Source organism: Pezoporus wallicus, unplaced genomic scaffold (assembly GCF_028554395.1).
Source record: "Pezoporus wallicus isolate ANWC-B61680 ecotype Strahan unplaced genomic scaffold, APGP_CSIRO_Pwel_v1 contig_9591, whole genome shotgun sequence".
Taxonomy (NCBI): domain Eukaryota; kingdom Metazoa; phylum Chordata; class Aves; order Psittaciformes; family Psittacidae; genus Pezoporus; species Pezoporus wallicus.
Window position 1 is genome coordinate 204,885 of NW_026637080.1, and position 15,386 is coordinate 220,270.

The 15,386-nt window shown below is 57.4% G+C and overlaps 1 protein-coding gene across 5 annotated transcripts in view; it reads right to left on the reverse strand.

Moving 5' to 3' along the window:
- NLGN3 (neuroligin 3) overlaps window positions 1–14,970 on the reverse strand; it is a 41,218-nt gene extending 26,248 nt beyond the window's left edge. For 3 of the 5 annotated variants that reach the window (XM_057403151.1, XM_057403150.1, XM_057403146.1), the window contains exon 1: window positions 14,863–14,970. The gene's annotated coding sequence lies outside the window, so the exon portion shown is untranslated. The remainder of the gene's footprint in view (window positions 1–14,862) is intronic. The other 2 variants (XM_057403148.1, XM_057403149.1) reach the window with 2 other exon arrangements.
- Window positions 14,971–15,386: the final 416 nt, after the last annotated feature.

Genomic DNA, 15,386 nt, shown 5'->3' on the forward strand with positions numbered 1-15,386 from the left:
TGCCGCACCAGCTCCTAAGCTTGCCCTTGGCCTTTCGAAGCAAAACAACGGAAATCCGAGAAAGGACATTTTGTTCGGGGAAGTGATTCCCCCGCATCCCGCAGGAGGTGGGAGCGAAGCTTCCCGCCTACAGCGCTCCCATTCTTGCCTCCAGCTGCGAAGCCAAGCGCATCCCCCAGCAAAGATGGCTGCTGGCTCCCGGCAGCGCTGCGCTAGCAGAAGCCATGCCTGCCAACTGGAAGGGAGATGGGGCTGGGCTGGGCACATACTGGGGATGCTCAGACGAGCGCACAGCAAGGAGCCGGCAGGAGAAAGACACCGCCGGTATCCCAGGTCGCTCTGCCAGAGCGCCGGTGGGTGAGCAGAGGAAGTGAGGCTGCTGGGGGAGTTATTCATCTGCCTGGGAAAACAAATGCTCCATCCGCATTTCCAGGGCTGCGCTGTCTGCCAGACAGCTCCCTCCTCAACGCTCTCCATGGAAACCTGGGCGGGTGGGATCCTCTGGAAGCCTCCCTTGCAGATGCACAGGCAGGCGTCTCCACACCAGCCAGACGAGCTGGATCCACACCTTCCCTGGCAGGCAGCCAAGGCGATGCAAGTAGGCAGCCTGCCCTTGCCTTGGAGCCTTTGCCAGGCTCCAGCCTCCTGCCCCTCAGCACTCAGGCTGACCAGCCCCAAGCTCATCACGCTGGTGCTGTGGCTCTGTCCTCTGCGTGGTCGAAGCCAGGAGAGACCAGGACCTCAGACCACCCAGCTGGCACTGACGCACGATTTCCTCCCAGCAGCAAGCAGACAGGATGTCCCACTGCACCCTCTGGCCACTCTGCCTTCTGTAGCTTTGCTCACCGTCTGACCCTGTTGTATCACAGTGAGAGGCAGCAAAGGGCCAGCCCAGGCACCCCACCACAGACATGCACCAGGCAAGCAGCATGAGAAACCTCTGCCTCTTCCTGCCCGGGTCCAAACCTTCCCACCAGCCTGTCTGCAAGAGCAGGGTCTTGACTTGCAGCTTCTGGTGCTTGTGGCCTGGGTCAGTGCTTGAGAAGATGGTGGTTGTGTGCTACGGATTGTGCCCTGTAGGTCTTTCTGACCCACCCCAAGTTACCCATCCATGCCACAGGCAGGTGTTTCCTGGTCCCACAGCACTGTGAGAGCAATTCCCAGGACTTCAGGTCCACCACAGAGCTGGTGCACAGTAATATATGGCTACCAGTGGCTTGCAGTTACACTGAAAAGGGGTTTCAGAAAGGTCAGCCCTGCTGCTGCTGCTGCTCCTGCTCTGCTTTGCCATGAATGAGCTAAATGACAGAACAGAGAATGTTTTAAAATCTGCACATGACACCCAGTGCTAGGGAGACCAGGGCAGGAATTTGACAGACTCCCACCAGACTGGGGAAAGGGCTGAGAGATGATGGGCAGGGCTGTAAGTCACTGGGTGGGAAAAACTTGCACAAACAGACCACAGAAGAAAAGACGGCAGCACTTCTGCCAGAAGAGTCATAAGGGCTGCAGGGGGGTACAAGTTCAGCGTGAGCCAGCACGTCATTGACACCAAAAAAAGGGAGAATCCAGTAGGATCTGCAAACAGCCAGTTTATAAAGATGCGTGAATTACTTTGCTCTCCTCTCAGCTCATAAAGGCGCATGAAGGAATTATACTGTTTTCCTCCCCAAAAAATCTGGACCAACTAACAGGAGACAGGAGACCAGCAAGACCACCAAAAAACCTTGGACAACACCTGGAAGAGTGGGGATAGTCTAGACAAGTCAGAGGACACAGGTTAATAACACCTAAAGGCCACAGGAATAAAGGTCAGAACAGTCTGAAGCTGAACTTCATGCTAGGTAGTAGCGTTACATTCATAGTAAGAGAGTGTTAAAGCACCCCATGCATATCTGGAAAGGGTGCTACATGGCAGATGGGAGGATCAAGTCCATCTCAACCCCCTCGGTGTCCCCTCCAGCCTAGTCTCCTACACTTCTCATCACCCTGGCTGGCAGCTCTGTCCCTGCCTTCATTTGTTCAGCATTTGTCACCATCTGAGCAAAGTACTGCCACCCCAGCCATGAAGACTTCAGCATTTAGGACACTGACAAAGCAGAACACTCGGAGGCTTCCCAGCACCATGGAGTCCACACACGTCTGCCCTCCACTTTGCAAAGGTCTCCCCAGGTCTCTTCGGTGTCCATCTCACTCTCTAGGTCTGTCCTAGAGGCACATCTGCGGCACCCCAATGTCTATCACAGTCAGCACCACAGTCACTCTGATGGAACACAAGCTAAAACAGTCACAAATGTCACCCTCATTTGCTTCAAGTGCAAGAAACACCCCTGTGTCTTGCCGTTCACAGCACCACCAATATTCAAAGTAAGCTGGATGTCAGAAGCCTACAACACACTCCACTGCACATCCTTTGCCCTGGGGAGAGGATGAGAGACCACGTGAGAAGTGTCAGTTACGTTCCTCAATGCTGCAAGAACATATGTGGGACAGAAGCTCTTTGACAACTCCCAGACACGTGCCAAGATCCTCGAGAGCTCCCATTCAGAACAGAAGAATGTTACCAAAATCTCGAGAAACAGACATTTCAAGTGCCACTTCTGCTGTGGTGCCAATGGCCTCCTGCTGCAATATGGCCTATCCCCATTTGCTCCGTGGCCTTTAAAGATTCCCTCATGACGGAGCCAAGCCTGCCTTGGGAAGGAAACCAGGGGCAAAGTAGACCTTTCCTTTGCCTGCACTTCAGTCTTTCCAGGCAGTTTTGGGGTTGAATGCCAGCACACTGCTCAATGCCCGGCTGCAGAAGACACACTACCCCACAGGTGAGATAGCCTGGCTCGTTTCCAACTCCTGTTTAGCACCAAAAGCCCCCAAAATGCAGGAGGTTTCTCAGTGTCACTGAGCTGAGCCTGGCAATGTTGCTGAAGGACAGCCAGTGAGCACTGCAACAGGGACAGTGCTGGGGTCAGCACCCAATCCTGCCAGTGCAAGCAGAAGGTGGCCTCTATAGAGGACCCCAGGACATCTGTTCTTGAAAGCCTGGGCTCTTTTGGAGTGGGCTCCATGCTCACCTTGAGCTGGTCTATATTTTGACTGACCTTCCCACTCACTGCTTCCCAGGTTCTGGTGGGAAGCTGAGGCAGGGCCATGTGGCACAGCCAGCAGCTGCTGTGTGAGCAAGAGGTGCTGCCAGGACAGGTCCCTGCCATGTGGCAGCAGCCTCTTGGTGGCCTGCCAGGTTTCCACATGGTTCAGGGATAACTGCTGGAAGTAGGCCATTTAGTGCCACGTTCTGGATAGAAATAATCTGGATTATCTCATGTTATAGTTTCCCTGACCCCAGCATGAAGAAATGGCGGCAGCTCTTCTCTCCTTCACCTTGCTGGTTGCATAGTTTCCATTTTACAAATGCTTCCCTGCAAGGGCAGAGGTTAATGAGAACCACTGTCTAAGCAGCAAACACAGTCCCCTGGCCCTGGCATGGATAGACATGCAGTTGCTCCCCAGCCAGGAAAAGAAGGCAGCAAAGGAAGAGGTGTTAGACACTGGCATGGGTTGCCCAGAGAAGCTGTGGCTGCCCCATCCCTGGCAGTGTTCAAGGCCAGGTTGGACACAGGGGCTTGGAGCAAGCTGCTCTAGTGGAAGGTGTCCCTGCCCGTGGCAGGGGTTGGAGCTGGAGGAGCTTTAAGGCCCCTTCCAACCCAAACCAGTCTGTTTCATTCTAAGAGAGCCTGACCCAGCCTGGAAGATCAGAGAGCCCTGGAGGAGACTCCGTAAGCCCTGCGAAGGGTCGCTGGAACATCTGGACATGGCATCGCTCTATTCCAGCCTGAACGTGCCTGCTCCGGCCTGCCAGGACCGAGCACCAGGAGCCGGTGGTGCCCCGAGGGTGGTGCGGGGCGGCGCAGGGTGCCCGGTGTCCCCGGTGCCGCCCGCGGCGGAGGCGGCAGGAGCTGTCCGTTCAGCACCGCGCCGCGCCGCGCCCCGGCACGTGCCGGTTCTCCAGCCCGGGCACACGGCACCCAGCGCCTCCAATGAAAGCGCCCGGCCTCTCTCGAGCTCCATCCCGGCTGGCAGCCGGAGGAAAGGCGGGACAGGCAAGGATAGCTGCCGGGCAGACTGCATCTCCTCGGCTAGACGAGGGACCACGTCATCGCTGTCTGCAGCTTCCTGAGGTGGAGAGGGAAGTGCTGACCTCTTCTCCCTGGGATCCAGTGAGGTGACATGTGGGAATGGCTCAGAGCTGTGCCAGGGGAAGTTTAGACCAGAGGTCAGTGTGTGACCACCCCTTCACCGAGAGCGTGGTCAAACACTGGAACAGGCTTCCTAGAGAGGTGATTGGTACCCTCCATGCCTGTCAGTTTTTGAGGAGCATTTGGACAATGCCCTTAGTAATTTTGCTCTAACTTTTGGTCAGCCCTAAATCGGTCAGGCGGTTGGACTAGACGATCATTTTAGGTCACTTCCAACTGAAATATTCTATTCTAGAGGAAATGGCACTTCATAAAGGGCAGAATTACTGCAGCACTCACTTTGCGCGGGCAGGTGACTGACAACGCCAAAGTGTAGAACCCTGGAATTTCCAGACATCTATCCAGGAGTGAACTGACAGACAATCTGCTTTCAGCAAGCCCTTGGCACCAGCACAAAGTTCACACTAAGACAACTTGCTTGTTCTCCATAATATCACAAAAAAGCAACTGGCACCTAGTTTAAGGCAATATAAGCTCACTCACAAATCCGAGATCAACACTCCACAGCTAGCAACTGGAGTGTAAATCTCACCCAGCAAAGAGAGCTGTCTGCACAAAGCAGCATTCCTTCACTTCCTTCTCCAGCTTTGGCAAGCCATGCTGTGACATTATCCCAGCTGCTCATCACCATCCCCCTCACATCTGCCAGAGTCATGGCTCCTACATCCTCTCCCAAACAACTGCCCCAGAAACTACCATGGGCCCGGATACTTAAATTAAATTGGATCATTATGACCGAACCACAGTAGGGAGCAATTACACAATCACACAGCTCTTCAGAGAAACAAGCTTCTGAAACTCTGACTCCAAACACCTTCGTATTTCTTATGTCAGAAAAAGCAGGTGTGAAATGCAATAAAGAAAGGAGACTTCAGTGACCCAGGCCTGGCTCAATGCAGTGACATCCCCATTTCTGAAAGACCCCAAACAAAGCAACAAAAACGAAACCCAGCTGCTGATGAAATGTTTTTCACATCTCATACCCCAGTCCCTCAAACTCCTTTCTGGAAACCCAGCCTTGCAAAGGACATGGACCTCCTCCAACCAACTGGGGCACGGGCAATTTGCACAAAGCCTTGTCCTACCTGTACCACCACCTGTGCTTATAATGGGTCAAGACGCCTTCTGCATGCGCCCAGGAAAGAGGAGAAAGCAGTGGTGGCTGCAGGCAGGCTCAGTGTGTGCACAGCCAATGCTTTCCATGGACCAGCATGGCCTGGAGGAGGCTCTATAAATGTAAGGAGGTGGGCTGGGCACAGAGGAACCCACTGCAGCTTAAAATACAGAGACTTCCTGCAAATGTGACTAGAGAGGGTGGGCAACAAAACCAGAGTGCCTTGAATGGGAACAGCTACACCCAAGATAAGTTGTCAGTGTTTCAGTTTTGCTGACTCAGATAGGAAGCAAAAACTGCTTAATCACCGGCTATAATCCAGACCATGGCTGTAAGAACCTCTAGTTTCGGTGGCAGAGCTCAAAACGGATTGTTTCCTTTACCAACACCTGCTCCAACACCTATTTCTGCCTCACACCACTGCCCACCCACCACTCCTCATGAGCTGAGCAAAGTTTTGCTTGGCAGAGTTGTAAACCAGGTCATGGAGATGACCCGGGCTAAAGGTAATGAAACCCAGGGCAAAGAGCAGATAAGAGGAAAATAACCGGAGACAAGTGGGAATGAACTTTTCCACAGAAGCTGAAACACAACATAATCAGTTTTCCTGTGCCGAGATAAGTTTACAAGTTATCTGCTGGTGCACAAGCACCACCTTCCTGTATCACCCATTACCACCCCATCTTGTACCACGTGACACCAACACAGCTACCAAGCCCATGGAGCAGGGTGGCTCTATGGGGACAGCAAATCCCTGCGCCTGTGGTATGGGCCAGCCCGACAGAGCCACCCCTCCAGGTCACAGTGCAGACAGAAGGGGCACACATGTTCCCTCACAGTACTTGAAAGTCCAAGCATTGCAGTCCTGCACTAAATCATTTCCTCACTGCAGAGTCAGCGGTGGCAATGCTCAGGAAAGCTGTCCTAGGAGATGTTTGAGCTAGCATCACCTCCACCATCCATACCACTTCCGTCCTGTTACAACAGTCCCTGATCCCAGACAGGCTCCATGCAGATGCATGCACCCAGAGCCCAGGATGGAATGTCCCTCGTTTCCCACAGCTAGGAGAGCTGCAGATCCTGTCCTGTGCCCAAGAGATGCCCCAGATGAGCCCAAGCCCATCACCCTACTTGGAGAGGCGAGTGCCCCAGCACACCCCACCTCACACAAGCTGCTGAATTGTGTGTTAGTGTCAGTGGCCTTGACCAAAGGCCAGACATGATTTTCTGACCATGTTGCAAGATCCAAGCAGGGACATGGGAGCAGCACTTCCTTGTCCAGCAAGCAACATCCAGACAGAACAATCATTTTGTTGTCATCATGCTGGTGCCCCTTCCAGTGACCCACCACTCCATGACACTGCAGCATGCCTGGGCACACAGCCCCAGTGGCAGCCACCACCAAGGACCAGGGCACTGCTCAGTCCCAGCTCCGCTGTGGCTGGCCTAGGTGACCATCTTCCCCTCCTCACACCATCGGTGTCTTCATCTCCACAGAGGGCTGCTCTGGGCAAAGCACTCAGACCCAAAAACCTCTGGACCGGGACAGGAGAAGGGGAGCTGTGACGGTAGCAGCGCATGCAGAGCACAGGCCAGGAGAACCTGCATTTGCTAATGCTGTAACACCCTTTTCCTCTGCTCCCACCGGCGGGCGGGAGTCACTGGAAGCATCAGGACGGGAAGACCCGAATATGGAGGTGGGAAAACGCTGCCGCTGCTGGAAGCGCCGTGGACTTCCCCATGCACAGCGCCCACCCTCAGCCTGCTGCTGGCGGCCGAGCGCCGGCTCCCTCTCGCTTCTTCCCACCCACGCCGCGCCGTTGCCCCTCGCCCGTGCGGGGGCCGGGCGGGCAGAGCGGCCCGGGGGCAGCCCGCCCGACGTGACAGGGCGGCGGGCACCGCGTCCTGCCGCAGCCGCTGCTCCTCCGAGGTGACGTCAGCCCCTGCAAGCCTGGCAGGCAGGAACCGCTCTGCGCTCCGGCCGCGCTGCTCGCAGGCACCGCCCGGCTCCGGCGGACCCCGGCGCGGGCGCCGCGGCTCCAGCCTCGCACGCTCCGGAGCCAGGCAAGGGGCCGGAGGCGCCGCGCTCCCGCCCCGCATCCCTCTGCCTCCTCGCCCCCCCTCGCCGCTGAGCGCCGGCACCAAGGGGAGCGGCCGGCGGGTGTGCAGGAGCCCCAGGGCACAGGCGGCACCAGCCCATGGCAGAGCTGCGGCGGAGCCCTCCAGGCTCAGGGCAACACCAGGGCAAGGGCAGCCCCGGCGCTCCTGGCACAGAGGCCACCAGCGCACGCTGCTGGCACAGCGTCCAAAAATGCCCATCTGCAGCTGGGCAAGGGGAACGCCTGTCCTGCAGCTGCTGGATTCTCCAGAAACCCTAAAGGGTTTCCCAGGACCTCTGGAAACATGCTGAAGCTACGTGCTCCAGTGAGCAACCTAAGGAGCTCACAGGGTGTCACAGCCTGATAACACCGTTGTCACAGGTTGTGTATATTGCTGGCAGCCTGGACAGACGTGGTGTCATGGAATCCCAGCCTGGTTTGGATTGGAAGGGACCTTAAAGCTCCTCCAGCTCCAACCCCTGCCACAGGCAGGGACACCTGCCACTAGAGCAGCTTGCTCCAAGCCCCTGTGTCCAACCTGGCCTTGAACACTGCCAGGGATGGGGCAGCCACAGCTTCTCTGGGCACCCTGTGCCAGTGCCTCAGCACCCTCACAGGGAAGAGCTTCTGCCTAAGAGCTCATCTCGGTCTCCCCTCTGGCAGGTTAAAGCCATTCCCCTTGGCCTGTCCCTACATCCCTTGTCCCAAGCCCCTCTCCAGGTTTCCTGCAGCCCCTTCAGGCACTGGAGCTGCTCTCAGGTCTCCCCTTCAGGAGCCTTCTCTTCCCCAGGCTGACCCAGCCCAACTCTCTCAGCCTGGCTCCAGAGCAGAGCTGCTCCAGCTCTTACAGCATCTCCATGGCCTCCTCTGGACTTGCTTGAGCAGGTCCACAACACTTCGTCACCTTGGAAGGACCACATGCAGTTGGATGGTTCGGCCCAAGCTCACAACAGCCTCTACTCAACCAAGAGAAGCAGCTTGCTCAAGCAGGCAAGGCTGCCCTCAGCAAAAGCCATCGGCTGCTCACATGCCCAAACTGAAACCAGAGCTGGCATGACTGAGCAGAAGACCATGGAAGCCCCTCAGGCTGGGGCTCAGCTGGAGCCAGGGCAGCTCTACAAACTCTGACTTATGCAACCTGGGCTTGCTAAGAACTGGAAGCTGGGCAAGCCAGCAGCTAGGATGGTAGCCTGTTCAGATTTAATCCCAATTTATTCTCCATTTTCCCTTGTACCTTTCTCCTCCCACACTTTCTATCTTCAACCATAAAAAAAGCAGAAAGCCTAAAATCTCTGGGAAAAAAAAAAATCTTTGCTCTGTTTTAGTGCAAAGGCTGCTGGAGCAGCCTGGAGATGCCCTGTCTCTCCAGAGGGAGCAGACCAGGATGAAGCAGCACATACGGGCAAGCTGCAAGTACCAGCAATGCCAAGGGAAGGCAGCCCCAGTGCCAAGGCAGCTCCTGTGCTCCCTGCTCCTTCTCAGAGCTCCCCGAGCACAGCTCAGCCTCAGCAGATGCCTGCTTTTGAAGCACTGCTCCCCACGGACAGGGGTGGAGGTTTTTGTTACAAAGAGCAGAAAACTACCTTAGAGCCATGAGCATCCAAGTACAGCAGCTCCCTGCCCAAATTGCAACCTCAGATCCTCATCAAGGCAGCTCAGCAGCGACAGAGACCAAAATGGCAACGAGGCTAGGCACAAGCTGTTCCCTGTGAGGGTGCTGAGGCGCTGGCACAGGGTGCCCAGAGAAGCTGTGGCTGCCCCATCCCTGGCAGTGTTCAAGGCCAGGTTGGACACAGGGGCTTGGAGCAAGCTGCTCTAGTGGAAGGTGTCCCTGCCCGTGGCAGGGATTGGAGCTGGAGGAGCTTTAAGGTCCCTTCAACCCAAACCAGGCTGGGGTTCTATGACAACAACAGAGATCCTGCCCTCACAGACAGGATCCTCCTGGAAGTCATGAGGACAGAAGAGTGTCTTCTTCATGAGCTTCAACCTTGCTTTTCCTCATCCTGCTGCCCCACTCTCACTGCTGTCCCACTGGGGACCGCTAGATCCCTAGCTCACCTCTGCATCCTCTTCTCCAAGTTTACTTCTCCCACAAGAAGCAAACCTCTCCCAAACCAAGCCTCTCTGCTGTCTCTGCGCTGCTTGAAGAGCCATGGGATACCCTTCTGGCACCACCCGTATACCTAGGTAAGGCTGAACTGGACCCTCACTGGTAGCAGGACACGAGTCTTTTCTCATCTGGGCATAAAACCAGGAACAAACCCTATACTGATGTTCCCTGACGTGTGTGAGAACTGGCAGAGCCAGGGGACTGTAAGAGATGAAGATCAGATCCCTGGTGACCCCAGAGGGAACTGGGACAATGCTGGGATGAGACCCCAGCTCTGCTGCCAGCATGTCTGAAGTGTGTCCTGTGGCCAGGGAACAGGATGAGGCAGAACTGCCAGGTGAGACAGGAGGGAAGGGACACTGCCATCCAGATGCGCCGTCCCTGGAGACAATTGCAGGCCAGGCTGGATGTGGTTCTGAGCAACCTGATCTAGTTGAAGATGTCCCTGCTCATGGCAGGGGGTCTGTCTAGATAACCACTGAAAGTCCTTTCCAACCCAGACTGTTCTATGATACCAATTCTATGATTTTCAAACCAACTGAATTAGCAATTGGTCAGAGGACAAGATTCCATCAGAAGTCTCCAGCAAAGGGTGCTGTGATGTTGAAATACAGGACTGGTGCTTAGCACAGGTCCTACCTCTCCAACCAGCTGCACCTCCACCATGTGGGGAGAGCATGCTGTGCTGAATAAGTGGGACTGAGCAGGAATCTGTCACTGTGCCAAGCAGAGGAGCACAAGAGATGGATGAGGATAAACCCATCCTTCTTCACCAAAGCCCAGTGCTCCCTTCTGGCTCCACCCTTGCTGGAAGGCGCAACGTTATGAAACTAACAGCTCAGACCAAGGGCCCACCTTGCCCGGTGTACTTTCTGGACAGTACTCAGACCTACGAGCACTTTGCAGTTCAGCAGTCAGAGGTGCATCTTGGTGTATTTCTTGGTTCTGAGGGAGCCTCTTGTCCTTCCTGAATTCATCCTGTTTCTCCTGGAACCCATGTAAGGTTTCGCTGCTCACAACACCTTGTTCTGAGGACTTCTGCAGTTTGACAGCACATCTGCAAGAGGCAATGCCCCTCCTCCTGCCAGCTTCATTTGATGCGACCTTGTACTTGCATAGAAGGAAACAGTGAACACTTAACCTCCATGCCTTCTCTCGTGGCCTCCTGTAGGCATACTTTATTCATCTTCTGCTCTTTCTTTTCCAGTTTTAAGAACCCTGCATTCTTTAGCCGTTTTGCACAGGGGCCATCAGACCTCTGACTGTTCCTGCTGCAACTTCCAGGCATCTGACTGCACAAGGATCTCAGCACGGCTCTCCAGTGCTCCCCTGGGCAGCTCTAGAGGCAGACACACAGAGCGACTGCTCCTCTTCTCCTGCATCACTGTCCCACGATTCCTCAAGCTGCTCAGTGGTCCCTGGAGTCACGTAGGGGTAGAGGAAGGGTGTGAAAGCAGCTGCACTCAGACTCACCTCCACAACTCCTTTAGCACTGGTGCCAGCACCAAGACATGGACAAGGCCACCTCCATGGTGAGTGGCACTTTGGCCATGCTACAGACTTGAGCTTCTTCTCCCACTCCTGTAGAGCAGCAGCTGATGAATGCCTAATGGAGGCAAAGTGCCTGCAGCCGCATCACACACCACAGGCCATTCACAGCAGCCCGCTCTCCAAGCCCATGTGAAAAGCCTTCCTCTGCCAACCATCCTCACCCTCAGAGAGCCGCAGCAGCCCCGGCCCAGACCCAGCACTGCTCTCACACAGTGTGAGCACTGTAACCCTCACCAGCCTTTGCCCGCCCCCTCTGGCATGGCCATGGCAGAGCCCCGGCTCCTCGCAGGGCATGCACCCCCCGAGGCGCACCTCGGAAAGAGCAGACCGACTCCTCTGTTGTGCATTTTGAAGCGTCAGGAGTGAGGCTTCTTCTCCAGCGGTCCCCTGAGCTCCTTGCCAGGGCTGCCTCAGCCCAAGCAGAGCTCCCCAGCGTGAAGTGTTGCTCACAGACACTGTGACACCCCCCTCCCTGCCCCGATGCCGCCAGACAACACGGCAAAAGGGGCAGAGCTTCCCCACGCAACTGCAGGGCTAAGCAGGAAGCACGGGCTCCATCAGGGGCTGCAGTACCAGATCGCTACTGAGCCCAGACAAGCCTCCAGACAAGCAGCACATCTCCTCCCAACCAAGGAAAGCTTCCAGGAGCTGCACACACCCGGCAGCCGCAGCCAGAAGCCCCCTTGTCTTCCACTGCTCCTACTTCTCCCCATGACCCCCCAGTCAGGCTCACTGCAGGACGTGAATGACGTGGGGTCACGCTGCCGGCACTGGCAGTTGCAGGACCTGTTCTTCATTCCCCTCACACGCGCTGCGGTGCTGCCAAGGCCGGCACAAGGTGCTGGGCACAGCCCCAACCGCGGGGCCACGTTAGGAGACCACCACAGCATCTCATCCGCCATGCAGCACCATTGAGCTATGACAGCTCTGAGTAGCCCAGCACCAGGATCCAACCCGTCTCCTTCTGCTGATGTACCCCCACCTTCCCCCATGCAGATCCAAGACCCACTTGGATACAAACACCAAACCCTGCTTAAGAAGCATCTTTTGAAACTCCCTGTCAGCAGCAGCCAATAACCACAGACCATCAAGGGAGAAATCTTTGTCTGGGATCCTGCAGAGAGCAAAAACTGTCCCACCCCAATGGCACCAAAAGCTCTAGGGACAGAACCAAGCTGTCCCTGCCCCGTCCCTCTGCCCACGCTGCACAGCCCCAGGACAGCAGCTCCTCAGCCCCTCCATGCTCTGCTATGGGGTTTCACAGCCTCCTGCATGGCTCCACCGCAGCTTGTGCTCAGACACATGCTCCACATCCCCACCACTTCCCACCCTCCTCTTGTTACTGAATTCTTCCAGCTGCCACCAGTTACCCCACACTGGTCTGTCCGAGGTCACAGTTGCTCCTGCAGAGCAAAAAGGACTTCCGTTTGCCTCCACTTGCTGCAAAGGAGTAGCTCCTAGCAGGAAAGATATGGGAAGACAGCAGCAAACTGCTTGGGAGGCAGCAGAACTGCTGTGGTGGGGGAGATTTAGGAGCTGGCTGAGCTGGTGCTGCTCAGGAGTGGTTTAGATGGAGCTTAGAGATTCAATCACCTCAAGGTGCCTTCCATAGTTGCTGTCCTAAAACTCCTCCTCCCTTGACACAAAGACAAGGCCAACGTGGACCTGCCAGAGGATTTTGGCAGTCACTATGTCCTTGTTCTCTCTCATGGACTCAGTGTGATCGTGGTCAAAATGCACCCAGACCCTGCCTGTGCTGGACCTGAGCACCCATAGCAGACCCCACAGAGAGCCTGGGGAGATGCAGCCGCCTCAGCCAGAGCCTTGGTGCAGGCTCTGCCAATTCTTGTGCTGCCTTCTGAAGTCTCAGCAGGCTCCTGCCCTACCGACACTGCCCGGTTCCTGAGCACGTGCTCTCCAGCCCTGTGGGACGAGAGCCTTTACATGGGGTCTGGGAAAGAGACAGACCCGAATGGAAGGTCCAGAGCAACAGGCTTGGCATGGGCACAACCTTCCTCTTCCACAGCACTGCCCTAGATTCACATTCAGCCATTGCCATGCTGAGCCTGGGTGGCTGAGGCTGTGCAAGGCACAGACAGACCATGCCAAGATGGGCTCTGCAGCTTCTCAGCACTGGAGGGTGCAAAGGCTGCCCTGGGTCTCGGCAGCGTCCGCCTGTGCCCCGGTGCTCCGAGGTTGAGCTGTGTGTTTGCAGGTGTCCAACCCAACTCCACATCCCGGCCCGCACACGTAACCATGGCAACTGCACATGTGAGTGGCAAAGCCTCGAGCTGGGCTAACTGCGAATGCAAATGAAACAAACACATGCACCGTGCTCAGTGTGACCTCTAAATGTCAGCCCGTCACCATTCTGCAGACACCAGCTCTGGGGGTGGCTACCTGCAGCCTGTGGATGGAAGGAGGGACCTCAGGGTTGGCACAGGTGCTCTGGTGCATCACCCCTGCCTTGGTACCCTGCAGCCCCCTGAGGACACATCTACCCCTTGTGCAGCTGCAGATGCCTCCCATGGTTTTCAGAGGAAGGAAGTTCCCACCAGGCTGACACAAAGCATGGCCAGTGCAGGGGCTCAAGGGGAGCTGGGTCTGTCAGCCTGGCCATAAGGGCACCTCCAGCCCCTCTGCCCTCACCTACGGCATCAAATGAGGCACCCACAAAGGACAAAAAGAGAATTCCAGTGCCACAGGGATTCCATGGCAGCGCCACCTCCCCAGAGGAGGCCCATGGTCTTGGGAAGGGCTGCCAGAGGAAGCACCAGGAGATGCTATCATTTGGGAGATCATAGTCCAGAAACAGACCAGCTGGCCAAAGGCCTTGCATCCCTCCTCACTTCTCTCCCGTACTGCCAACAGCACTAGGCATGGGCAGGCCCCGGTGCTGACCATCACCACACTGTCCTGCTCCATGGCTTTGAGCACAACAGAGCCAAACTCAGGCAAATGGTGCAAACCTCAGTGCGAATCAACGGAGCCACCAGTAACTCGGCACCACGAGCCTGGCTCACCACATGGCCTGGGGATCAGCACCACCAGCACGGTAGAGCCCGTTTGCCAACGAGCTTGCCTTCAGCCTGGCTGACTGCCCAAGAGAGAGACAGGGAATGATGCCCTTCAGCTCCAGGAGCCCGACTACCAATGTCATTCCCCATGCTCCAGAAGCCCAATGGCCAATGTAATTCCCCATACAACGGTCACTAATCTAAACCACGGGGATCTCCTGCCTGCCCTTGACCTGGGGATGCTCACGACGGCAGCCTCATACCGGACAGCACCCGGTGCATCCTTGCACCCCAAATAACCACCCCCCCGGCACCCCGCACGGCGCCGGAGCGGGAACACCGGCGCTGGGACAGCGGCTGCTCCGCAGGGAACGGGGCCAGCCGGGGCCGCGCCGGGCCGGGGCCGCGCAGCCGAGGCGGGAGCACAATCCCCCTTTCAGCGCGTCGCCATGGCAACCCGCCGGCTCGCCGCGGCCGCTCATCCGGCCCCGTTAACCCCCGCCGGTCCCCGCTGCCGCGCTCGGCACCACCCGGTAACTCCCGCCCCGATGCCCAGCCCTGCTCCCGACGCCCCCACGTCGGCACCGGCCCGCGGCCACCCGCCCTCCCTGGAGCCCCATCACCTCCGCGGCGCCCGGCCCCAGACCACCGCGCATCGGGGCCGGCCCCTTTCCCCCGCCTGAGCCACCGCGGTGCGGCCCGGCCGGGGCGCACTCACCGCCGGGGCTGCCGGGGCTGGGCCATGCCGGTGGCAGCAGCGGCTGCTCCGCGCCCCTCTCGGTCCGGCCGGCCTCGGCAGCGGGAGCGCGCGGCGCGTGCACGGGGGGCGGGCGGGGGCGGGGCCGTGCCGCGGCACCCCTTCGCTGCCGGCGGTACTGGCCCCGCACCCCCCCGGGCACCCTCCGGCCACCGTGACCCCCCCGTCCCCACCGGACACCCGCACACCCGGGGGCGCGCTGCACCCCTGGCGAACGACCCCGTCTGCAGGAGCACCCTCACGCCGGCAACCTCTGCTACCCTGCAGCACCCCGGGCATCTCCACCCCGCCATCGCGCACCACCCCGGCATCCTGCACCACCACAGGAACCCAGAATCCTGCCCCGCTGCATCCTGTACCCTCCGCTGCTCCTCTGCATGGCTCCTGCACCCCCCGTCCCGCATAGTTCCAGGCTCTGTAGCCCCGGCGCACCTGCCTGCACCGGCAGCATCCCACACCTTCCAGAACCATGCCAAGGGAGCAGC